The sequence below is a fragment of the Macrotis lagotis genome, chromosome X (genome assembly GCF_037893015.1).
Source record: "Macrotis lagotis isolate mMagLag1 chromosome X, bilby.v1.9.chrom.fasta, whole genome shotgun sequence".
In the NCBI taxonomy this organism is placed as follows: domain Eukaryota; kingdom Metazoa; phylum Chordata; class Mammalia; order Peramelemorphia; family Peramelidae; genus Macrotis; species Macrotis lagotis.
In genome coordinates this window covers 348,171,573-348,198,200 of record NC_133666.1, presented here as the reverse complement: position 1 = coordinate 348,198,200, position 26,628 = coordinate 348,171,573, and positions in this window count along the sequence as shown.

Genomic DNA, 26,628 nt, shown 5'->3' with positions numbered 1-26,628 from the left:
ATTAAGTAAAAGCAAAAATCATTCTCATTAAAAGGATAAGGAAGGAAACTTCCTGTTCATAAAAGGCACCATTAGTAATGAAGCTATATCATTATGAAACATGTATGCACCTAGTGATATAGCATCCAAATTCCTAGAGAGGAAAAGCTGAGTCAATTATCAGGAGACATAGTCAGCAAAACTTCAATAAAGGGAGACCTAAATCTCCCTCTCTCAGAACTAGATATATCTAAAAACAAAATAAACAAGAAGGAAGTTATGAGGGTGAATGAAATCTTAGAAAATGTAGATATGATAGATCTCTGGAGAAAACTTAATGGGGTTAGAAAAGAATATACACTTCTCTTGCCAGTACATAACACCTTCACCAAAGTTCAGCATGTGCTAGGACACAAAAACCTTATAATCACATGCAGAAAGGCAGAAAAAATAAATATATACTTCTCAGACCAGGATGCAATAAATATTGCATGTAATAAAGAGTCAGAAAAAGATGAACCAAGAACTAATTGGAAATTAAATAACTTTATCTTAAATAATGGGTGGATCACACAGCAAATAAGAGAAATAATTATCTCCCATAAAATAATAAGAAGACATCATACCAAAATTTATTGGATGCAGCCAAATCAGTTTTGAGGGGAGACTTTAAATCTCTAATTTCCTATATGAATGAAATAAAGAAAGAAGAGATGAAAGAATTGGGCATGCAACTAAAAAAGCTAGAAAAAGAAAAAAATTATTATCCCCCATTGTTGGGGGCGGGGGGAAGAGGCTTGGCGGTCGCTTAGAGGGGGAAACATAATCACCTTATAAGGGAATGTTACAGAACTCGGCCCCTCATTGAGTAAGAGTTCATGGGAGGGAGGACAGAGGGGATAAAAGGGTCTGCTGAGAGGTTGGGGGGAGGGGGAATGTGATCACAGAAGAATAAAGACTCATGACCCACCTCAGGCGCTCTGTCTGGTTCTTCCCCCATCAAAGAGTGGGGGCCGGAGGTACCACCGAAGACTCACCACGCGTTGGACTGGTGAGTAAGAGGACGGACTAGCATTAAGAAGCCGGCGTTGTAAATAAAAACCCGGCAAGTGGTGCCGAAACCCGGGACCTGATTTTGCTAGGGAACGTCTGAATCCGCTGGTCGGATTCTCCAGACAGCCTCGGTCCTTTCTGACCGGGAGGAAGGAGAGGGCGTTTACTCTCAGATATTGCCTGAGGGACATATCCCTATTGTGTTGACTATGCTTTCTTTCTCTCCCCTTTCTCCTTCTGCTCTAATCACGCTCCTTGCCGTGCTGGCCTGTCTGATTGTGCCCCTGCTTCCTCCTTCTCTTTTGCCGAACGGGAACTTTCCAGTTCTGCCACCTGTTAGGATTGCAGCCTCGGCTAGTAGACAGCATGGGGGGCCGGAATAGTATTCCCGCCTTTGAGCCGGAGGAAAAAGAGGCCGTTGCAGGGCAGCTTTATAAACTCTGCGCTAAGCATGGCCGTAAATTACCTATCAAGACGTGCCGTGCTTTTGTTGAGAATATCTGGAACATCTGCCCTTGGGTGCAACATAGTGGGATCCAACCAGATAAATGGAAGGTGGTAGGGCAGCAGATGGCCTCCTATAATGACACCTGCCCGGGAAAACTGACCCCTGAGGATTTTACAGTGTATAAGATAGTGGATGCAGCCCTGCATCCCCAGAAGGTGACTTTAGCACGAACAATCAGCACTCAGGTGGGTAGCTCGTTGGCGGGATCGGATTCAGAGAGCTCAGAGGAAGAGGGAAGGCCACTCCCTCCCCTGTATCCGTGGGAGGAACTTAGAAGAAACAATGGGGGAACAAGGGGCCCCCAGGGAGAAGATTCAGGGCCGGAAGTTTCCGAGCGGGGGAAGGGAGGGGTGCAAACAGCCCTCAGGGGTGGCAGGAAGAGGAGCGTGAGTAGGTGGGACCGGGAGGCTGCTGACGAGGAGGGAGAAGTCCGCGCTGATTGGACAGCTGCCGCGCCCCAGGCTTGGCAGCCCAGCCAGGAAACAGAGGCAAAAAATCCCCCGTGTTCCTTGTCCGCCCTTCAGAGATCCCCTCAAGGGCTCCGCCCATCCGGCCTACTTGCCACCAGTGCCTCCATAGCAATAGAGAAAGGGGAGGAGGTGGACTGGGATGACTGGGGCCTCTACCCGGTATTTACGGACCCCCCTTACCGGAGCCCGAGACCTACCGCCCTGTCCCTTTTAAGATGCTTAAGGAACTTAAGGAGGCCGTGACTAAATACAGCCCCAAGCTCCCCTTATGTAAAAAGACTGATGCAAAACCTCTTTGCTACGCACCCTTGGACCCCTGCTGACTTTGACGAAATTGCAGCCGCGTGCCTAGATGCCTCCTTATATTTAGCTTTTAAGGCTCAGGCCCGCAGAGAGGCCTCTAAGCTGGCAAAATCCCGGGGTTATACTCCCCCTGGATTTAGCCATTGACCTCCTGTGTGGAACTGGAGCCTATACTGACCCTGCTGTTCAGGCCCAGTATGGCCAGTTTGAGCTAGAGACTGTTAAAGAAACACATGTTGCAGCTTGGGATAAGATTGGAGCCATGAAAGGGGGGAGAGCCACACAGAAGTTGGTTGGGCTGAAGCAGAGAGCAGATCAGACACCCCTCTCATTTGTGAACGAGGTTAAAGAGACAGTGACTCGTATAATGGGAGACACCCCGGGATCTGATCTACTTATGAGACAATTGATTAAAGAGGGTCTTCGCCCCAAAGGGATCGCAGCCATTAGCAGCCTTCCCCCCGACGCTTCATTAGAAGGAATTGTTGACAAATTGCTGGACATGCCCAGCGAGGATTCAATTCAAGCCTTAGTGACTGCCATGGAGAACCGGGAGGATAGCCTCCTGACCGCCCTTCACGGTATGCAGGTGAGACCCACCTGTTTTGGGTGCGGAAAGCCAGGGCACCTCAAAGCACAGTGCAGGCAGCGGCCCCCCTCCACTTCAGTTCCGACCTGTTATTCCTGTGGAAAGCCAGGTCACATAGCCAGGTTCTGCCGATCCAAAGGGAAGTCGGGAAAAGGGAAAGGGAGGGGCCCGGCCGCGGGCCCCCCCCCCCCCCCCCCCCCCCCCCCGTGCTCGAAGACAGCGGCCCCATTACTGTGACTATCCCCGTGAGGGTTGACTATAGAGAAGGGGACACAGCAGAGAGAGATCGGGCCCTTGGGAAACCTCGATGATTCCCATTGAGCTAAATATTTTCCCAGCGCTCATCACAGGGGCTGAGAGATGTGTGGACTTAGTCACCCATACCCAGGTCATTTTTGGTCCCCGGAAGTCCCACATCCGTAAGGGTCACAAACCCCCACCCCTTTCCCACCTTGGTAAAACAGGGCCAAGAGGTAGGAAAGGCGCTGCCCTTGCGGACCCCTCCAGCTCATGTGAACTGGGTCCACCCGGTCAAGCTCTGGGCGACCACTGTTAACCGTCACGGTGGAAAATCAGAAGCTCGAAGGGATAATTGACACTGGAGCCGATTGCTCTGTCATAAATAGGGGACAGTGGAGGCGCGAGTGGCCACTCCTACAGAGCCCTCAAGCAGTGACGGGGGTGGGGGGCAATAGATCTGCCATGAAAGCAGCACACCGCCCTACGGTGGTCAGCTTTGGAAGAATCTGGACTCTTCACCCCACTGTGCCTACCCGACCTCCCTTATGCATTATGGGGTAGAGATATCTTGAGCCAGCTTAACCTGACACTTGCCACCCCTCTTATAGCCCATGCGGGGAAATTAATTGGGGCCACTCTAGAGATGAGCTTTTCCCCCAGAATAACATGGATTAATAAGAAACCTATTTGGGTTGAGCAGTGGCCCCTGACAAAAGAAAAGCTCATCGCCCTCACAGACATAGTAATGACCCTCCCTGCACGAGAACAAAGTGGAACCGTCCCTTAGCCCGTATAACTCCCCCGTCCTTTGTCATAAAAAAGAAAGGGGGGAGTTGGAGAATGTTGATTGATCTTCGGGCAGTAAATGCCAACATGGTACCCATGGGGGACCCTCCAACCTGGTCTCCCTATGCCCACTGCAGTCCCGCAAGGGTGGACTATTATAGTGATTGATGTTAAAGACTGCTTCTATAGCATTCCCCTCCACCCGGAGGACAAAGAAAAATTTGCCTTTTCCCTCCCCGCGATCAATTTCCAAGCCCCCAGTAAACGTTATCAGTTCACCGTCCTACCTCAGGGAATGGCCAATAGCCCCACCCTGTGCCAGCTTTACATGGATACTCTGCTACATCCTATCAGAAAAGAATTCCCGAATTGCATGCTCATACATTACATGGATGATATCTTGATTGCAGCACCTTCTGTGACGGGGGGCTCGGGCTTGCTTGCAACGCACCACCCATGTCCTCCGCGAGAAGGGGCTTCACATAGCCCCGGAAAAGGTACATATGGATTTCCCCTATGATTACTTGGGGCATAGGATTTTTCCAGGAAAGATTAGTAGGGCACTTCCTCCGATCAACATCGAGGGATATACTACTCTTAATGATTTTCAGAGGCTTGTTGGCGCCATACAGTGGCTGCGTCCCGCTATGCCCCTCCCATCCTCCTTAATGCAACCTCTATATGATGTCCTTAAAGGCGACTCCCATCTGTCATCCCCTAGAAGTTGGACCCCCCAGGCAAGACAGGCGCTCTCAGAAATTTTCCGCAGAACCTCTTCCTTCTTGGTTCAATACGACCCCGGAGTCGCCTGTCCTCTTCCACACACTGGGGGACAGTTCCCTGGGCTGGGGATGTTTATTCCAGAGACATGGATGCCTTGAATGGCTATACCCCCGGACCACTAAGAGCATCATCCGGGACCGGTGGGAGGCCCTGGCCTTATTTTGCCTTCAGGCCTCAGAGCGATGCCAGCGTCTCTTTGGCCTCTTGCCTGTCCTCAACTTTACCCTCCCAGAGGAGGTGACCCACTCGCTAGTTGATAGATCTATCGCTTGGGCCACTGTCCTGACTACCCTCTCTCAGACCAGACTCACGCCACCTCCCGTGGTTAGAGTGTTCGCTGAACTGCACCCTTTCCCGCCCGCGCCCTCTAGTGTCCCCAGAACCAGTGACCGGCCCTAATGTCTTCACTGACGCTACCAGGTTGGGCCGTGCTGTGGTCCATGACCCTGCTAGACCCGCCACCTGGATTTTTGATACCCCCCTTTGACTCCACTCAGAAGAATGAGCTATATGCTATACTTCAGGCTTTCCGTCTCTACAGAGACACCCCTTTTAATCTTATTACTGACAGTATGTATTGTGCCATGCTAATCCCTCATTTAGAAGAATGCCTTCATTTCCTCGACTTCTTCCATTAGCCCACTCCTTACACAGCTGCAATCCTCCCTCCGTGATAGAAACCACCCCCTGTTTGTTCTTCACGTGCGCTCTCACGTTTCTTCCACCGGCCCCATATTCCAGGGCAATGCGGAGGCAGATAGGGCTCTTCTTGTTAAACCTGTTCACCACCTGCCCAGCTGGCACATGGTAAGTATCACTTGTCATCCAGGTCGCTCCGGCGCCTATACAGCATTCCCCCGGAAGGAGGCTCGCCAAATTGTGCGCTCCTGCACTTCTTGTGCTCCCTTTAGACAAGCCCTCCCCGCAGAGGGGTCTAACCCACGTGGGGACGGCCCCAATGCTCTTTGGCAGATGGACATTACTCACCTGGGTCATAAGTACATCCATGTCTCGGTGGACACCTTCTCCTCCTTCACCTTCGCCTCTCTACAGCCAGGAGAAGCGGTTAAACACGTTCTCTCACATCTATATGCCCAGATGGCTGTCTTAGGCGTCCCCTCGGCTATCAAAACCGATAATGGGCCTGCCTACATCTCGAGAGCCTTTGCTTCCTTTTGCAAAGAATTTTCCATTTCCCATTCCACCGGGATCCCTTACAATCCCACTGGCCAAGCTTTGGTAGAAAGAGCAAATCGCACACTCAAAACTACGCTTTTTAAACAGAAAGGGGGAGTTGGCAGGTCACTGACCCATTCAGACCTGTCTCAGGTACTAATTTACCATGAATTTCCTACAAGTCAGGGATGACGGCACTACAGCCGCCCAGAGATTTTTCTCCCCAAAAGGACATGCTAAGAAAGAACCAACGCTCCTGCCCTCTCCCACCAAGGCCCTACCAGGCTCTAAAGTCATGTGGAGAGATGAAGAGGGAGGTTGGCATGGCCCTGTAACGGTAAAGAACAGAAGACAGGGCCACCTGTCATTTCATCCCGAGGATAAGATAGAAGAGCCAGAAAGATGGCTCCCTGTTTACAAGATAAGAGACCTTGATTAATGCCCAACCCTACGGGGTGAGAGGAATTTCTTTCTTTTTCAGGCCTTCTGATCATCGTAGGGATCCTTGGAGGTGCTCCATCTGAAGGAAATGCGACATGGGGAATACTCCGAGTTATTCCCTCTCCCCTTCCGGTAGCACGGAACTCCCCGATCTACCCTCGCCTGCTAGTGACCAATACATCGATGGGGCTCCCTTCTGCCTCGGTGGGGCCCCTCATGTGTGGCCACAGGGGAAGACATCGAGGATCCCATACCATGGAGGGATTGCCAGATGGCGGGAGGATACCCCCTTGAGGGTGAACAAGGACGCTGATTCTGGGAATCACCCTACTTGTTGTCTGTTTCTGCCGCCTAGCTAGGCGACAGAGGGGCTATATGCTTCTTACTCAGAAAGCCTTCATGGCCATGGAGACGGGGGAGGATCCCCAAGTCTGGCTAGCCGCCATGCATGACGTGTGACACCTAGGGGTAAGACGAGGTAAACCCTAAGACGGGCAACTTCTCCTGACCCAGCCACCTAAGACGGGCGAGGTCCTGGGTTGAAGGAGATGACCTAAGACAGGGTTCCTCGCCCCCGGCGGATCCCCAAGTCTGGCTAGCCGCCATGCATGACTTGTGACACCTAGGGGTAAGACGAGGTAAACCCCAAGACGGGCAACTTCTCCTGACCCAGCCACCTAAGACAGGCCCTGAGGGTGTCGGGCGCCTAGGACGGGCAAGGTCCTGGGTTGAAGGAGATGACCTAAGACAGGGTTCCTCGCCCCCGGCTATCAGAGGCCAGTAGAAATGACACTGCTTAAGGCTAACCTCAGCACCGCTTAAGGTCACACCAAGTGATAACCTTGTAAAACAGAAAGGGGGAGATGTTGGGGGCGGGGGGAAGAGGCTTGGCGGTCGCTTAGAGGGGGAAACATAATCACCTTATAAGGGAATGTTACAGAACTCGGCCCCTCATTGAGTAAGAGTTCATGGGAGGGAGGACAGAGGGGATAAAAGGGTCTGCTGAGAGGTTGGGGGGAGGGGGAATGTGATCACAGAAGAATAAAGACTCATGACCCACCTCAGGCGCTCTGTCTGGTTCTTCCCCCATCAAAGAGTGGGGGCCGGAGGTACCCCGAAGACTCACCACGCGTTGGACTGGTGAGTAAGAGGACGGACTAGCATTAAGAAGCCGGCGTTGTAAATAAAAACCCGGCACCCCATTAAATTCCAAATTAGAAATTCTTAAAATCAAGGGAGAGATTAATAAAATTGAAAGAAAGAAAACCATTGATCTTATAAATAAAGCTAAGAATTGGTTTTATGAAAGCACCAATAAAGTAGACAAACCTTTGGTTAATCTGATTTAGAAAAAGAAATAAGATATCCAAATTACCATTATCAAAAATGAAAGGGATGAACTAACCACCAATAAGGAGGAAATTAAAGAGATAATTCATAACTACTTTGCTGAACTATATGACAATAAATTGGATAACTTGAGTGAAGTGGATGGATATTTTCAAAAACACAAACTGCCCAGATTAATAGAAGAGGAAATAAATAACTTAAATGACCCCATTTCAGAAAAAAAAACTGAAGAAACCACCAATAAACTCCATAAGAAAAAGTCTTCAAGTCCAGATAGATATACAAATGAATTCTACCAAGCATTTAAGGAATGAATAATTGATATTCTACAAGAATTATTTTAAAAAATAGGAGAGGAAGGAATTCTGCCAACCTTATTTTATGACACCAATATAGTTCTGATACCTAAACCAGGAAGAACCAAAAGAAAGAAATCTATACACCTTTCTCTGCAACGAATATTGATGCAAAAATCTTAATAAAATTTTAGGAATCAGATTTCTGGCCAAGATGGCGGAGAGAAAACAGGCACAGTTCTAAAGTCTCCTGATCTCTTCTCCATCCATCACATGAAACAAATCTCTTAAAAGAAATCCAAACCACAAAACCCAGAAGGAAAAGCCAGGAGAAAGAACACCTACCTCAGGATTTGTCTCCCGCTGCAGCTTTGGCTGAATTTGGGCAGGCGAGTCTGGGCTTAGAGGGAGGATCAGCCCCAGATCAGCCAGATTAACAGCTGAATTGGAAGTGGGAGTCTGAGGTCCGTGGGGAAGCAGAGGCACTGGTGTTGGTGCTGTCTCCCTGGTACTTGGGAACGAGGCTGTGGTGAGAGGTCTGGAGCAGGCGAGCTGCAGACACCATCCCTAGGCTCCTCAGGTCTGAGAATCTCTGAGTACAAGCCTCCATTGCACAGAGGCCTCTTCCCAAACATACAAATGCAAACTACTTCTGCCTCAGGCCCAGGTGTGTGAGCAGAAGAACCAGCCCAGCTGAGGAATGACCTCAGGCCAGGGTAAAGACCACCACTGATTGAAGGTAAAAGAATTGAATACCTCCAACTCCTCACTTAGGGCAAAGGGAGAAGGCCTCTCAACCAAGGTCACAGACACTCCAGAGAGGGCAACCAGCACATCCTACTGGCCAGCCAGAGAAACTGCACTCAGTAAAGCCTTTAGAGATCCCAAGCCCAGGTGAACCAGCCCCACCCCCCAACTCAAGGTCTTAGCATAATGAAGAAGGGTCAGCAGAAAGGTGGATCCATAGAAAAATTCCTGGAAGGGAAAGACCCCAACTCAGAGAGACATGAAACCTCTGAGGAGAATACAATCTGGTCTCCAGCACAGAAAGACTTCCTTGAAGAAATAAGGAAGAAGCTTAAAAATTTGGGAGAGACAATTAATACCTTGCAACAAGAAAACAAAACCTTAGAAAGTACAATTGGACAAGTACAAAAGGAGAATAAATCTCTCAGATCATCAATTGGACAATTACAAAATGAGAATAATTCTCTCAGATCCTCAATTGGTCAAATGGAAAGCTATTTCAAAAGTAGAATTGACCAATTAGAAAAGGAGTTGCAAAAGGTTAATGAAGAAAACTGCTCCCCCCCAAAAAATAATGGAGTCTACAGAAACTAATGACTCCATAAGACAGCAAGAGTCAGTTCAACAAAATCAAAAAATTGAAAAAATAGAAACAAATGTAAAATACCTCATCAACAAAACTACTGACCTTGAGAACAGATTGAGGAGGGGCAACCTGAAAATTATAGGACTTCCTGAAAACAATGAAGAGAAAAAAAGCCTGGACTGAATATTATAGGATCTAGTGATGGAAAACTGCCCTGAAATCATGGAATCGGAGGGCAAAGTAGTTATTGAAAGAGTACATCTATCCCCACCAGAAAAAGATCCTAAAATGAAAACAGCAAGGAATGTTGTGGCCAAACTCCAGAACTATCAGATAAAAGAGAAAATCTAGCAAGCAGCCAGAAAGAAACAATTTAAATATCAAGGAGCCACAGTAAGGATCACACAAGACCTGGCTGCATTAACTTTAAGGTATCGAAGGGCCTGGATTGAGATATTTTGAAGAGCACAGGAGCTTGGAATGAAGCCAAGAATCTACTTTCCTACAAAGCGGAGCCTTCTCTTCCAGGGAAAAAGATGGACATTTAATGAAATGGGAGAATTCCAAAAAGAGCTAAACAGAAAATTTGGAGATCAAACAGGAGGTTCAAGAGACACATGAAAAGGTAAAAAAAAAAAAGAGGGGGCACTAAAAGGAAAAAAAAATGCAATCCAGTAAGTTGAAACTGCCTATATCCCAGCATGAGGGTAAAAAAAAAAGATTCTCATAAACCTTGAGAAATGTAACTCTAACAGAGAGAATACACCTAGCCAGAAATGATGGACATCAATGACCTATCCATGAGACTACCATCTAATGGGATGTAACTGGCTTTGACCCCACTTGGGACAAAGACTCTAATAACTCTCAGGAATTTTGACTCTATTCATTAGAATATACAGAACTAAAAGGGGACAGACACTTAGAATTTTCTATGACTTAGAAAGAATGATCTAAAAAAAAACACTACCTCCCTAAAAAGGGGAACAGGAAAGAGACGGGAGGAGGGAGGGCATTGAATGGGGTAAATCTCATTACACTAAGAGGTACAAAAAAGCTATGGTAATAGTGGGGAAGAAGGAAGCAGAGGAGAAACACCTGAATCTTCTTTTCATCAGACTTGGCTTAAAGTCAATCTATACATAATCAATTAACTGATAAAACATCTAACCTTTTAAGTATTAAAAGGGGAAAAGGGGAGGGGGGGACGGAGAAAGGGAAGGGGATTGAGGGAAAATAAGGGGAATTGACAAAAGGAAGGGAAAGGAAAAGGGAAAAAGGGAAAGGGGAAAGAAAGGGGAGAGTATGATACAGGAGGGCAAACACACTGAAGGGGGTGGTTTTCAGAAACAAAAGACTGGGGAATATGGATAAAAGGGAGGGAAGGGGGGGGAATACAAACAGAGGGAAGATAGCATGGAGGGCAATAAAGAATTAGTAATCATAACCTGGAATGTAAATGGGATGAATTTCCCTTAAAACTTAAACAAAGGGAGCCAAGATGGTGACAAGAAGGGATCCAGTCTTAGGAGCTCTCTGATAAAACTCATCAGCTAAGGACTCTAACTAAACTTTCAAGAGACAGAACCCACAAAGGTACCCAGTGAGGCAGTTCTCCTATTCAAGGTAACCTGGAAAAGAGCAGAAAGGCTCTGCTCCCCAGGATCGGAGAGGCAACCTGCCAGAGGGGTTGTCCACCAGAGCCAAAGAACTTCAGACTCCCGGAGGCAGCACCAGGGAGCTGGGAGCCTCAGCTCACAGCAGCGGGGAGTCTCCAGAGCTGCACCCCAGGAGCACTGGGCACAAAGTGGGGGAACAGCGGGGGACCTCTGCCAGAGAGAGCACCTGGAGCCCAGCCCTCAGGGCACACAGGGAGCAGCTTGGTCTTTCTGCAGCCCAGAGCTGGAAACAGAAGCTGGCAGAGCCATTGAGCTGAGGGAGGGGACTGAAGAGAGACTACAGAGCTCTGTCCTCTGCCCCTGGAACAGGATTCTTTGGCTCTGACCACATTCAGATCCTGATCGCAGTCTAGGCCCCCCATGGAACAGCAAGCCCCCCCCCCACCTCAGCCCCGTGACAGAGGGAGGTGCTTATGGTCATTCACAGACCAGGAGGGAGGACAGAGCCTCACACACTGAGACCCTTGTAGGAGTGTCCCAAAAACTCAAGAAACACCCCAAACCAGGCCCAGGCTGGGAAAATGAGCAAGCAGAGAAATCAAAGGAAGAATATTGAGAAATATTTTGCAAATGAGCCCAAGAAGGACCACAATACTCAGTCTGAAAAAGAGGAAGCACAAGCTCCTGCATCTAAAGACTCCAAGAAAAACAGAAATTGGGCTCAGGCTATGACAGAGCTCAAAAAAGACTTTGAAAATCAAATGAGGGAGTTGGAAGAAAAACTGGGAAAAGAAAGGAGAGAGATGCAGGAAAAACATGAAAATGAGGTCAGCAGCTTAGTCAAGGAAATCCAAAAAAATGCTGAAGAAAATAGCATGCTAATAACCAGCTTGGGTTAAAAGGATAAAAGAGTTCAAAAAGTTATTGAGGAGAAGAATGCCTTAAAAAGCAAAATTGGCCAGATGGAAAAAGAGATAAGAAAACTCTCTGAGGAGAACAAATCCTTCAGACAAAGAATAGAATTCAGGGAGATTGATGAATTTGCCAGAAATCAGGAATCAATACTTCAAAACCAGAAAAATGGAAAATTAGAAGAAAATGTGAAATATCTCATTGAAAAAACAACTGATATGGAAAACAGACTTAGAAAAGATAATTTAAAAATTATTGGAATACCTGAAAGTCATGATCAGGAAAAGAGCCTTGACATCATTTTCAAAGAATTACTACAGGAAAATTGCCCTGATATTCTAGAAGCAGAGGGCAAAATAGAAATAGAGAGAATCCACCGATCCCCCAGAGAAAGAGATCCCAAAAAACTAACCCCTAAGAATATTATAGCCAAGTTCCAGAACTCCCAAGTCAAAGAGAAAATATTACAAGCAGCCAGAGGGACACAATTCAAATACCATGGACCTGCAATCAGGATCACACAGGACTTAGCAGCAAATACATTGGAACCTCTTACGGTGTGGAATACAATATACCAGAAGGCAAAAGAGCTTGGAATGCAGCCAAGAATGAACTACCCAGCAAGGCTGAATGTCCTCTTCCAGGGAAAAAGATGGACTTTCAATGAACCAGGGGAATTTCAAAGGTTCCTTTTGGAATGGCCAGATCTGAACAGAAGGTTTGATCTTCAGATACAGGACTCAGGTGAAGCATGGAGATTGGAGAAGAGGGGGGAAATAAGAGGGACTTAATGATGATGAACTGCCTGCATTCCTGCATAGAAAAATGACACTGATAATACTCATATGAACCTTCTCAGTTAATAGAGTAGGTAGAGGGAGATTTTATAGTTGAAGCAGAGGAGAAAGCTGAATTCAAAGATAAAATATGGTGTAAAAATGGAGTCAATAGAAAAAAAGGGAAATGGAACGGGAGAAAGAAAAAGGAGAGGGGGCATAGTCCAAGATATTTCACATAAGATTTTTTTTTATTACAATGAACTATTGCAATGATATGGAAGGGGTGAGGCAAGGGGGAATGAGGGAAACTTTGTTCTCATCAGAGATGGCTAGGAGAGGAAACAGCATATATACTCAATGGGGTATAGACATCTGGAGTAAGAAGGAGCGGGGAGCAGAGGGAAGGTGTGGGGATGTGAATAAAGGAGGAGAAGATGGACCATGGGGGGAGAGTGGTCAGATATAATACATTTTCTTTCTTACTTCTTGCAAGGGGCTGGGATTGGAAGGCCTGCCCAGGACCATGGGACCAGGTGGATTCTGGGCCTAAGGGGTGATATGGAGGCTCAGGGCTTCTTGGCCCCAGGACCAGGGATCTGTCTGCTGTGCCACTCAGCAACACTACAGCAGAGTCAGAGTGAAAGGAGAAAGAAAATATAGTACATGGTAGTGGAGAAATACGAAAGGAGGGAGTTGCGATCAGCAATGGCAACATTGGAAAAATATAGAAGTAACTTTTGTGATGGACTTACCATAAAGAATGAGATCCACCCATGACAGAGTTGTTGGTGTTAGAACAAAGACTCAAGCACATTTTTTGTTATTATTTGGGGGAGGGTGCAGGGCAAGTGGGGCTGGGTGGCCTGCCTGAGGTCACATAGCAAGGTGATCTTTGGGTGTCGGGGGCTGGATTTGGACCCAGGTGTTCCTGGCTCAAGGGCCAATGCTCTGTCTGCCACCCAGCCACCCCTACTATTATTATTATTTTATTTTATTTTGGGTCTTTTTTTTTCTTTTATTTTGGTTTTTGCAGGGCAGTGGGAATTGGGTGGCTTGCATGTCACATGGGTGGGTGATTGTTGGGTTTATGAGGCTGGATATGGGCTCAGGTGCTCATGGCTCCAGGGCTGGTGCTTCATCCATTGAGCACCTGGCCATACCTACAACTATTACTATTATTTTTTTATTTTAATTTTTTTCTCTCCCCTTTACTTTTTTTCGCCCAAGCAAGTCTCTCTCTCTCTCTCTCTCTCTCTCTCTCTCTCTCTCTCTCTCTCTCTCTCTATATATATATATATATATATATATATATATATATATATATTCATGGGGGAGGAGGGGTATTTTGTTTACTTGTAAACAAGAATATTTTATTAATGTAAAAAATATTTGTACAAAATGAGAATAAAAAAAGAAATTAAAAAAATTAAGCATAAAGCAGAGTGGATTAAAAGCCAGAATCCTACAATATGCTGCTTATAAGAAGCCCATTTGAAGCAGAGAGATACATATAGAGTAAAGGTAAAAGGTTGGAGCAAAATATATTTTGCTTCAGGTGAAGTAAAAAAAGCAGTTAGCAATCCTTATCTCATACAAAGCAGCAGCAAAAATAGATAGAGTTAAAAGAGTTAAGGAAGGAAACCTTATCCTCCTAAAAGGTACCATAAACAATCAAGTTATTTCAATATTGAATATGTATGTACCCAATGGGACAGCACCCCAATTCTTAGAGGAGAAGCTGGAAGACATAGACAGCAAATCTCTACTAGTGGGAGACCACAAACTCCCACTCTCAGATCTAGGTAAATAGAATCATAAAATAAACAAGAAAGAAGTTAAGGAGGTAAAGAGATTGTCTGAAAAACTAGATATGGTAGATTTATGGAGGAAACTGAATGGGGATAGAAAGGAATATACCTTTTTCAATTTTTGTGTAAGTTGACCATGTACTAGGACATAAAAACCTAATGATCAACTGCAGAAAGGCAGAAATAGTGAATACATCTTTCTCAGATCACAATGCAATAAAAGTCATATGCATTACTGGGCCAAGGAGATATAGAACCAGAACAAACTGGACACCGAATAACCTCATTTTAAAAATGAGTTGCCCAAAAACAAATTATAGAAAGAATTAACCATTTTATCCTAGATAATGATAATAATGAAACAACATGCCAAAACCTATGGGAATCATTCAAAGCGACTCTCAGGGGATATATTATAGCTCTAAATGCTTATATGAATAAATTGGAGAAAGAGGAAATCAATGAACTAAACATGCAACTAAAAAAATTAGAGAAAGAACAAATCAAAAATCCCCAATTAAATACCAAATTAGAAATTCTAAAAATTATAGAAATTAATAAAATCGAAAGCAAAAAAATCTATTGAATTAATAAATAAAACCAAAAGTTAGTATTGTGAAAAAAACAATAAAATTGATAAACCTCTGGTCAATTTGATAAAAAAAAAGAAAACCAAATTGCTAGTATCATAAATGAAAAAGGTGAACTCATCACCAATGAGGACGAAATTAAAGTAATAATTGGAAATTGTTTTGCCCAACTTTATGCCAATAAATTTGATAATCTAAGTGAAATGGATGAATATTTACAAAAATATAAGTTGCCCAGGTTAAATGAAGAAGAGATTAAATACCTAAACAACACTATCTCAGAAAAGGAAGTTCAACAAGTCATTACTGGAATCCCTAAAAAAAATCTCCAGGGCCTGATGGATTCACAAGTGAATTCTACCAAACATTTAAGAAACAATTGGTTCCAATCCTATATAAACTCTTTGGAAAAATAGGGAAAGATGGAACTCTGCCTAACTCTTTCTATGAAACCTATTAGGTATTGTTACCTAAACCAGGAAGAGTTAAAACAGAGAAAGAAAATTATAGACCTATTTCCCTGGTTAATATAGATGCAAAATATCCTAAATAAAATCTTAGCAAAATGATTACAACAAGTCATCACTAGGATAATACATTATGATCAAGTAGGATTTATTCCAGGAATGCAGGGTTGGTTCAATATTAGGAAAAATGTTAGTATACTCAATTGTATCAACAATAAACCTATAAGAAGTCATATGATCATATCAATAGATGCTGAAAAAAGCTTTTGACAAAATACAGCATCCATTCCTATTAAAAACACTAGAGAGTGTAGGAATAAATGGACTGTTCATTAAAAATAATTAGCAGTATCTATCTGAAACCATCAACAAGCATTATATTCAATGGGGAGAGGCTAGAGACATTCCCAATAAGATTAGGGGTGAAACAAGGGTGCCCATTATCACCACTACTATTCAATATTGTATTAGAAATGTTAGCATCAGCAATTAGAGAAGAAAAAGAAATCAAAGGAATTAGAATTTGGAAGGAAGAGACCAAACTCTCACTCTTTGCAGATGACATCATGGTCTACCTAGAGAATCCCAAGAAATCATTTAAAAAACTACTGGAAACAATTAGCAATTTTAGCAAAGTTGTAGGTTATGAAATAAACCCTCATAAATCCTCAACTTTTCTATATATGTCTAGCAAGAAAGAGAAGGAAGAGTTAGAAAGAGAAATCCCATCCAAAGTAACCTCAGACAATATAAAATATTTGGGAGTCTTTTTGCCAAGACACACTCAGAATCTTTTTGAAAACAATTATAAAACACTTCTTACACAAATTAAATTAGATTTAAATAACTGGGCAAATATCAACTGCTCATGGATAGGTAGAGCTAATATAATGAAAATGACAATTCTACCAAAAAAATTATCTGTTTAGTGCCCTACCAATCAAAATTCCAAAAAATTACTTTAATGAGTTAGAAAAAATTATAAGTAAATTCATATGGAGAAATAAAAAGTCAAAAATTGCCAGGAGCTTAATGAAAAAAAGTGCAAAAGAAGGAGGCTTAGCCCTACCCTATCTAAAATTATATTATAAAGCATCAGTCATCAAAACTGTTTGGTATTGGCTAAGAAATAGAGTGGTGGACCAGTGGAATAGACTAGGTGTAAAAGCAGGAGATGATTATAGTAATCTGCTATTTGACAAACCCAAAGGGTCCTGTCATTGGGATAAAAACTCCCTCTTTGATAAAAATTGCTGGAATAATTGGAAGTTAGTATGGAAGAAACTTAGAATAGACCAACACCTCACACCCTTTACCAAGATAAGATCCAAATGGTTACAGGACATAGACATAAAAAAAACAATACTATAAGCAAATTAGAAGATCAAGGACTAGTCTACCTGTCAGAAGATCTATGGAAAGCAGAACAGTTTATGACTAAAGAAGAGTTGGAGAACATCACCAAAAACCAATTAGATGATTTCGATTACATTAAATTAAAAAGCTTTTGCACAGATAAAACCAATGTTACCAAGATCAAAAGAAATATAGTAAATAGGGAAACAATCTTTACAACTAATGATACTGACAAAGGACTCATTTCTAAAATATAGAGAGAACTGAGTCATATTTTTAAAACAAAAAGCCATTCCCCAATTGACAAATGGTCAAAAGATATGCAAAGGCAATTTACAGATGAGGAGATCAAAGTAATCCATCACCATATGAAAAAAATGCTCTAAATCATTAATTATTAGAGAAATGCAAATTAAAGCTTCTCTGAGGTACCAGCTCACACCTCTCAGATTGGTCAGTATGACCAGGAAGGATAATGATCAGTGTTGGAAGGGATGTGGGAAATCTGGGACACTATTACACTGTTAGTGGAGCTGTAAACTCATCCAACACTTCTGGAGAGCTATTTGGAACTATGCCTAAAGGGCAACAAAAATGTGCATACCCTTTGACCCAGCAATACCACTACTGGGTCTATACCCTGAAGAGATGAGGAAAAGGGGTAAAAATATTACTTGTACAAAAATATTTATAGAAGCCCTGTTTGTGGTGGCAAAGAATTGGAAATCCAGTAAATGACCTTCAATTGGAGAATGGCTTAACAAACTGTAGTATATGTATGTTATGTAACACTATTGTTCTATTAGAAACCAGGAGGGACAGGATTTCAGGGAAACCTGGAGGGATTTGCATGAACTGATGCTGAGTGAGATGAACAGAACCAGAAAAACACTGTACACCCTAACAGCAACATGGGAGTGCTATTCAAGCTTGAAGGACTTTCTCATACCATCAGTGCAACAATCGGGAACAATTTTGGGCTGTCTGTAAAGGAGAGTACATCTGTATCCAGATAAGGAGCTGTGGAGTTTGAACAAAGTGCAAGGCCTATTCCCTTTAATTTAGAAAAAAAAACAGATAGCTTATTGTCTGATCTTGTTACCTCTTAGACTTCTCTTCTCTTTAAGGACATGATTTCTCTCTCATCACACCCAATTTGGATCAAGGTACAACATGAAAACAAAATAAAGACTGACAGAGTGCTTTCTGTGGCGGGGAGGGAAGCAAGATTGGGGGGGGGGAATTGTAAAACTCAAATAATATCTTTAATAAAAATAAATTAAAAAAATTAGGAATCAGACTATGGCAAGTTATTTCCATGATAATATATCATGATCAGGTTGTATTTATACCAGATAGTCAGGGATGGTTCAACATTAGGAAAACTTTCATCATAATTAAACATATCAATAGCAAAACCAACAGAAATCATATGATTATCTCAACAGATGCTGAGAAAGCCTTGATAAAATACAACATCCTTTCATATTGAAAACACTAGAAAGTTTAGGGAATAAATGAAGTTTTCCTTAAAATGAGAAATACTCTCTATCTAATACCATCAACAAATATTATATTTAAATGGAATTAACTCAGAGCATTTCCAATAAGTTCAGGAGTGAAAAAAGGAAACCTATTATCACCATTGCTATTCAATATAATGATGAGCAATAGCAGTAAGAAAAAGAAATTGAAGGAATCAGAATAGGCAATAAGGAAGCAAAACTTTGAGTCTTTGCAATTGATATGAAGGTATACCTAGAGAACCCAAGAAAATTATATAAAATCCTCCTTGACACAATTAACAAATTTTGCCGGGTATAAAATAAACTCACATAAATCATCAGCATTTCTATAAATGAACAGCAAAGCCCAAGAGCAAGAGATAGAAAGAGAAATTCCATTTAGAAGAACTCTAGACAACATTAAATACTTGGATTTCTATCTCACAAGAGAAACCCAGAAACTCTATGAACACAATTAAAAAGCACTTCTCACTGAAATAAAGTCAGATCTAAAAATTGGAAAATTGTCAAATGCTCATGGTTCGGTCAAGCTAATATAATAAAATATAATATTATATATATATATATATATAATAAAATTAAAGTACTTATTCAGTGTCATCAAAATAAAGCTAGAAAAATTATTTTACTGAAACAGAAAAAAATTGTAACAAAATTCATCTAGAGCAACAAAAAGACAAGATAGCAAGGGAATTGATGAAAAAAAAAGAAGGTTGCCTAGCTCTACCAGATCCAAAACTATACTGTACAGCAGCAGTCATAAAAACAGCCTGGTAGTTGATAAGAAATAGAGTAATGAGGGTGCAGAGCAAAGATGACTAGGAGAACAGCCTTTCCTAGGAGCTCTCTCCAAAATATTTCAAAAACCTTAAAATTATGACTAACTAAATTTTGAGAGACAGAAAGATCCAATGAGGTAATTCCCCAGGCAAAAGTAACCTGGTAAATCATGGGAAGGATCTTTTGCATGGGGTAGGAGGGGGTGGCAGTGCACTGAAGTGAAAGAGTTCCTGGGTCTCTGGAAGTACCAGCTCCAGGCAGCAGAAGCAGTTTCCTGACCTGCCAACCCAGGGAACAGCAAGCAAAACTTGGAAAATCAGCAGGGAAGCCTCTGTCAGAGTAAAAGTGAAGCCCAGGTGAATGTGGCCTTCCTCATTGCAGCCCAGATCCCAGGAAACAGAAACATGCCCACAGAACTGCCAGCAGGGAGCAGCCTGGCAACTGCTCCCAGAGCTCTCATCCCACAGAAGGTAAGGAAGTGGAGGGGCAACTGTCGAGGTGTCGCCTAAGTCCCTGGAACAGGACTCTGAGGCTTTGTCCATTTTCAGACCCTAGTCAGAGTCTGGGCCCCCATACCGTCATAGGGCAGGGACCCTCCTCACAGCCCTGGAGCAGAGAATTGTGCTTGTGATCATCCACAGACCATAGTACAGGCAGCAGAATAGTCAGAGCCTCCCATAAGACCTTGAAGGAACTGAGGCCTTGTGGTGGTGTCTCAATAATACTCAAAAACTCAGGAAGCACCCCAAAACCAGGCAACAGCCTGGGAAAATAAGAAAAAAGGAACTTGATTATAGACAATTACTTTGGTCCCATGGAGTATCAAAATACACACTCAGAAGATGAAAAAGTCCAAGCTTCTGCATCTAAAGACTCCAAGAAATATAGAAGTTGGGTTCAGGTTATGACAGAGCTCAAAAATGTTTTTTGAAAATCAAATAAGGGAGGTAGAGGAAAAGTTGGGAAGAGAACTAAGAGAGATGAAGGAAAAACATGAAGACCAAGGCAACAGCTTAGTCAAGGAGATCCAAAAAAATGCTAAAGAAAACAACATGTTGAAAGTCAGTTAAGGTCAATTGGATAAAACAATCTAAAAAGTCAACAAGAAGAAGAATTCCTTAAAAAAGCAGAATTGGCCAGATGGAAAAGGAGATTAGAAAACTCTCTGAGGAAAGCAAATCCTTCAAACGTAGAATGAAATTAAAGGAAGGTGATGACTTTGAGAGGAATTGAGACACAAAATTCAAAACAAAAACAACAAAAAAACTAGGAGAAAATGAGAAATATCTCATTAAAAAAAACAACTCCTGCGGAAAACCAGATCCAGAAAAGAAAATTTAAAAATTATTGGATTACCTGAAAGTTATGATCAGGAAAAAAAAAAGGCCTTGACTTAATTTTCAAAGAATTTCTACAGGAAAATTGCCCTGATATCCCAGATGCAGAGGGCAAAATAAAAATTGAAAGAATTCACTGATCTCCTGAAATAACCCCCAGGAATATTATAGCCAAATTCCCGAACACCCAAGTCAAAGAGAAAATATTAAAAGCAACCAAAATGAAACAGTTCAAATATCATGGAACTACAATCAGGATGACACTGGACTTAGCAGCATCTACATTAAAGGCTCATCCATTAAGGGCTCATAGGGCTTGGAAGAAAATATCCTGGAAAGCAAAAGAGTTTGGAATTCAGCCAAGAATCAACTACCCAGCAAAATTGAACATCCTTTTCTAGTAGATGGACTTTCAATGAAACAGGGAAAATTCAATTGTTTCTGTTGAAATGGCTAGAGATGAATAGAAGGTTTGATCATCAAGTACAGGACTCAGGTGAAGGATAGAGAGGGTGGGCAAGAAGAGTAAATTATGAGGAATTTAATGATGGTTAACTGTGTGTATTCCTGCATAGAAAATTGATACTGATAATACTCATATGAACCTTCTCATTTAGTAGAGCAGTTAGAAGGAGCATATATAAATGAGGCACAGGACAGAGCTGAATTTGAAGGTATAACATATTGGAAAAATGGAGTCAATGGGAGAAAGGGAAATGTACTGGGAGAAAGAGAAAAGGGAGGTAGAATAGGCTAAGATATTTCATGTAAAAGAGTCAAGAAATAGCTTTTGCAATGGTATGTAAGGGGGGAATGTGAATATGAATGAGGGAGGCTTCATCCTCATAAAAAATGGAAGAGAGACTAAGTAGTATACATACTTATTAGGGTATAAAAATCCAGAAGAAAAAGGAGAGGAAGGGGACATGGGAAGGGGAGGAGGAATGTAGTTGATAGAGGAGAGGGTAGATCATGGGAGAGGATAGTCAGATATAACATATTTTCTTTTTTTACTTTTTGTAAGTTAATGGGATTGGGTGGCCTGTCTGGGGTCAAGAGGCTGGGTAGTTGCTGGGATGTAGGTTTGGGGCTTCCTGGCACTCAGCTGCCCCACAGCACATTTTTGAAGAGGGACAGAGTGAAAGAAGAAAATATAATAAATGGTAGTAGTGTGGAATGGATGGAGGCAATTATAGCAATTACAACAATGGATGCAGGGAATTACAGAAATAACAACTGTGGGAAAATAGGGAAGTAACTTCTCTGATGGACGTAAGAAAAAGAATGTGATCCACCCCAGAGACAGAGCTGATGATATTTGAACACAGACTGAATGAAGCACATATTTTTTCTCATTCATTCAATTTATTTCTCATGAGGTGTTTTTTTTTTTATTTTTGTGTGGGGCAATTTTGTTTACTCTTATAATAAGAATATTTTAGTAGCATGTAAATAAATAATAAATAAATAAAAGAAATAGAGCAATGGATCAGTGGATTAAAATAGGTTAAAAAGAAACTGCACTAAATGACTACAGTAATCTACTGTTTGACAAACCCAAAGACAACAGCTTCTGGAATAAGAACTCACCATTTGGCAAAAATAGTTGGGAAAACCAGAAAATAGTATGGCAAAAATTAGGTATAGGTCCACATCTCACACCCTATGCCAAAATAAGGTCAAAATGGGTATAGTGATACCATAGATAAATTAATAGACCAAGAAATACTCTATCAGATCTATGGAAAAGAGATAAGTTTATGACAAAAATGTATTAGAGCACATTATAAACTGACAAATTAATGATTCTGAACCAATTCTGCTAAAATTATAAGAAAAGTAGAAAGCTGGAAAACAAGTTCACAACCAGGAGTTCTGATAAAGGTCTCATTTCTAAAATATTTAGAGAATTGCATCAAATTTATAAGATTACAAGTCATTCCCCATTTGATAAATGGTCAAATGATATGAAAACAGTTTACAAATGAAGAAATTAAAGCTGTATATAATTTTATCAAAAATGCTCCAAATCATTACTGATTAGAGGAATGCAAATTAAAACAACAACCAGGTATTGTGTCACACCTATTAGATTAGCTAAGAAGACAAAAGGGAAGATGATCAATGTTGGAGAGGTTGTGGGAGGATTGATATATTGATGCATTGCTGTTGGAGTTGTGAATGGATACAACCTGTTTGGAGAGCAATGTGGAACTATGCCCAAAGAGCAATAAAACTTTAACCCAGCACTTCCAATTCTAGGTCTACATCCAAGAGAAATTATAAGAAATGGGAAAAGTCCTACATGTTCCAACATGGTCATAGCAGCTCTTTTCGTGGTGGCAAGGAATTGGAATTTGAGGCAATGCCCATCAACTGCAGTATGTCTAAGTTATGCTACATAAATACTCTGGAATACTATTGTTCTTTTAGAAACCATAAATGGTCAGACTCTAGAGAAACATGGAATTATGAACAACCTTGATGGAACAGCTCCTCTCAGCAGTCCAGAGACTAAGACAACTGTATTTGACTAGCCAGAGGAAGAAAACAAAACAAAGCACATGCAAAAAAAAAACCCTTCTTAATGTGATGAAGAATATAATAATTATATCTTATTTATCTTTTCCCCTTAATCCTATTTCATCATTCTAAAAATTATTAATTTGTAAACATGTTTAACAAAATATGTATATAAAATGCTAACTTAACTGATCCCTGCAGAAGGGAAGGGAGTGGGAAGGGAGAATGGAGGGAAATTTTGTACCTTGAAAATATGCATGTGCATATGGGACAAAAATAATTTTTTAAAAAAAGGACAGGAGTGTGAACTGATCCTAATATTCTAAAAAATAATTTGGAAAAAATTAATTAAAAGATATTTAAGAAAAACGAAAACTAAAAACACAGATACTTTTTAGCAATTTGTCATTTTCAGTCATCTTTTATTTATGAAGTTCGTTTTGAAACTAAATGTAAACATTACTTTTAACTTTATTAAATTTCATCATATTAGATTTAGGAAAATATTCTTCGATTCAAGACTTTTTTGGATCCTGACTTTGTTTTCTATTATGTTTACTCAGTTGTTATCTCTTCCAGCTATGGTTCAAATAATAATCTGATGCATATTCCCTTTAAGTCTTTTTATTTTTTTTACAAATCACTGATATAAAGGTTAACCAGAACATGTACAAATACATTTAGTGATGAATTAGAAACTGCATTACAGATCTCACTTATAAGTGAATGTTAACTCATAATTGTTTATATTTGATTTAGTCATTCAACTAGTTCTTAATCAAATGGAAATATATCATTATCTGGGCTTTCTTTTCTTTCAGGGACAGGATAGGGAATATAATCAAACACTGTTGAAAGTTGGCTAAAATCTTAATATATTCAAAAACAAAAATGAGATAAATCTGATAAATTCTAGAAAAGATGTTGGCATTTTGTGAGTGCCATGCCTTTTTAAATGTATAATAACTTTATTTTGAATAATATGAGTGTGCCTATATCTATGATATTTGAAAGACTGTGGAGAATGGAAAAGTTATTGAAGGACTGGTAAAATTTTCCAGATTTTTAAGTGAAGAAATTTAATAGAAGGGTGATGAGCTTTATTTAGATTTATAAATAGTTCTATTATTCAAACTATGATGAATTATAATGCATTGTAATGAAGTCTATGATCTTAATATCTGATAATATCTCAGTAGACTATGAATATCTTTACACTGGCTTCATTTTTAATCTGTCTAAATCTTCCTATGTTGTATGGCATATTTTAAATCCCACATCTCTAAAAAAGACTTTCCTTATTACTGCAGTTTATATTGATCCTTCTTCTCCTTTTACATAATGTGTGTATTATCTACATAGGTAGGAAAATCATGTTTATGAAAAATCAATACTTGTTTGACTAGCAGAATGATAATAGTATATGGTAAAAATAGAATAAACACTTCTTGGTTAATCAGAAATTGTTGAAATTAGTTCATATTTAAATTTGAATGAACATATTTTATTAACCAGAAAAAAATCACCTAAATTTCCCACTTGTAAACAACAAAATACCATAAAATCTATTTAATGCTGTTTTTATCAATAAGAATTTATTAATCATAAATATATTGTGAACTATTTTGCATACTTTCATATATATTATAGATAGATAGACAGACAGATAGATAGATAGATAGATAGATAGATAGATAGATCAATCCAATGAGCAAGGTTCAGTCATTTAAAATACTTACCAAGAGGGTTTTTTCAGCTGTCTTATTTTTCTATTACTTATTCAAGGAGTTGGAAATTTTTTTTTTAATTTCAATATAATATTTCTTCAAAGAATGTTTTTATTACACGTGTTCTTTCTATGAAGTAGCAAATTTTCAATGTCCAGCTTGGTTTTTTTTTAACCAGCAGAAGAATATATTCAAGTTATTAACAAATTACTAGTTTGTTGGCATTTTCTATTTTTTCTTGCATATAGCAGTTTCCCTAAATTAACTACTATGCTGGGGAATTCAATTACATAATATTTGATTAAAATAATTGCAGATTAATAATATTATGAGAGAGACATAATGAATTGGACTACAATGTTTAATTTAGATTTAGGAAAACCTAAGATCTCAATGTCTTAGATATAATTCTAAAAATCCAAGTGACAATGTATTTCCTAGCCTGTAATGGCAAAGGTTGTTTATTTACTGAGAGAGCTTCTGAAAAAGAACTGAATCTAGTTCAGTATTATAATATCAAATATTTTATTAATCTATAAAAGGTCAAAATGTAATTAGATGAAAATTAAAGAATATATGCTAGTTTTCTAAAGGAATTTATTGATTTCAAATAATGGAATTGGGAGCTAGAAGTGACCTCAGAGGATATCTCATTTAACTCATATTTGGAAAACTTCCAGAAAGACATACCCAACAATTATATTACTCCCTATTTTTGAAAGTTTGATATTAATAATCATATTTAAAAGGAGCTATGTCTACTGTTACAACTTTCAAGCAGTTTTTATGATTTTAATATGTTTACAATATATGATAAACTTTAAGGCAACATTATCATTTTTTCTCATTACCAAATTTAGAGATTTTCATAATAATTATTATAGTGGAGTATTCTATCATTATAACTTTGACTAAAACTATGGCCTATTAGGGCATATAGTTTGGAAAATCTGTTTTCTTCTCATACTTTTATCCAATAGGCTATTGATGATTCAATAAATTATTTTCATAATAATTACATAGAAGTGGACAAATAGGTATATGGATTTTTAGATATTGATATCTTCCCAATCATTTTTTTTAGTAATAAAAATGTATGTTCTTGTGGTATTCTTTAATCTTCAGAACTAATCCCTTCCCATTTTAGAAACTATCATCATTGAGCAAATATAACCTCTTCATACTCTTTTACTGGTCTGACTTATCTTCATAGTTTTGTTTTCTCAATTCTGCTTTCCCAGTGCTACTCTCTCTCTTCTGAGGATAAATATCCAATTGCCCTTTGGACATCTTGAACTAGATGCTTCATAAGCAATGAAAAGTTAAGTTATCCCAAGTAAGTCAATAACCCTCCCCCCATTACTAATTTGCCAATTGAGTATATCACTATTCTCTCAGGAGGACAGATGTTCAAATGCAGTCTCAGTTGCTTGCCATTAGTAGCTGTGTGATCTTGGGCAAGTCACTTAACCCTGATTGTCTTGCATCCAAGGCCATCTCCAGTCACCCTGGTTCTTATCTGGTCACTAGACCCAGATAGTTCTGGAGGAGAAAGTGAGGCTGATGACTTAGCATAGTACTTGCCCTCACTCAAATCTAATTCATGTGCTTTGTCATGGCATCACCTCCCTGATGTCATAGCCTTCTTAGAGAATGAAGGACAAACATTATCCTCCCAGTCAACCAGGTTGATAACCTAGTTATTATCCTTTAATATTTATTCTCTCTTAATGCCCATTTCCAATTTATTGTCAAGGGCAATTGATTTTTCCTTAGTAAAATTTCTCTTATAACCTTTCTTCACTCCTGTAATGCTGACATTACCCTGGTAAACCTCTCATCATGTTATGCCTGAACTATTGCAATAGACTTATGGTTTCCCTAGTACAAGTGCCTC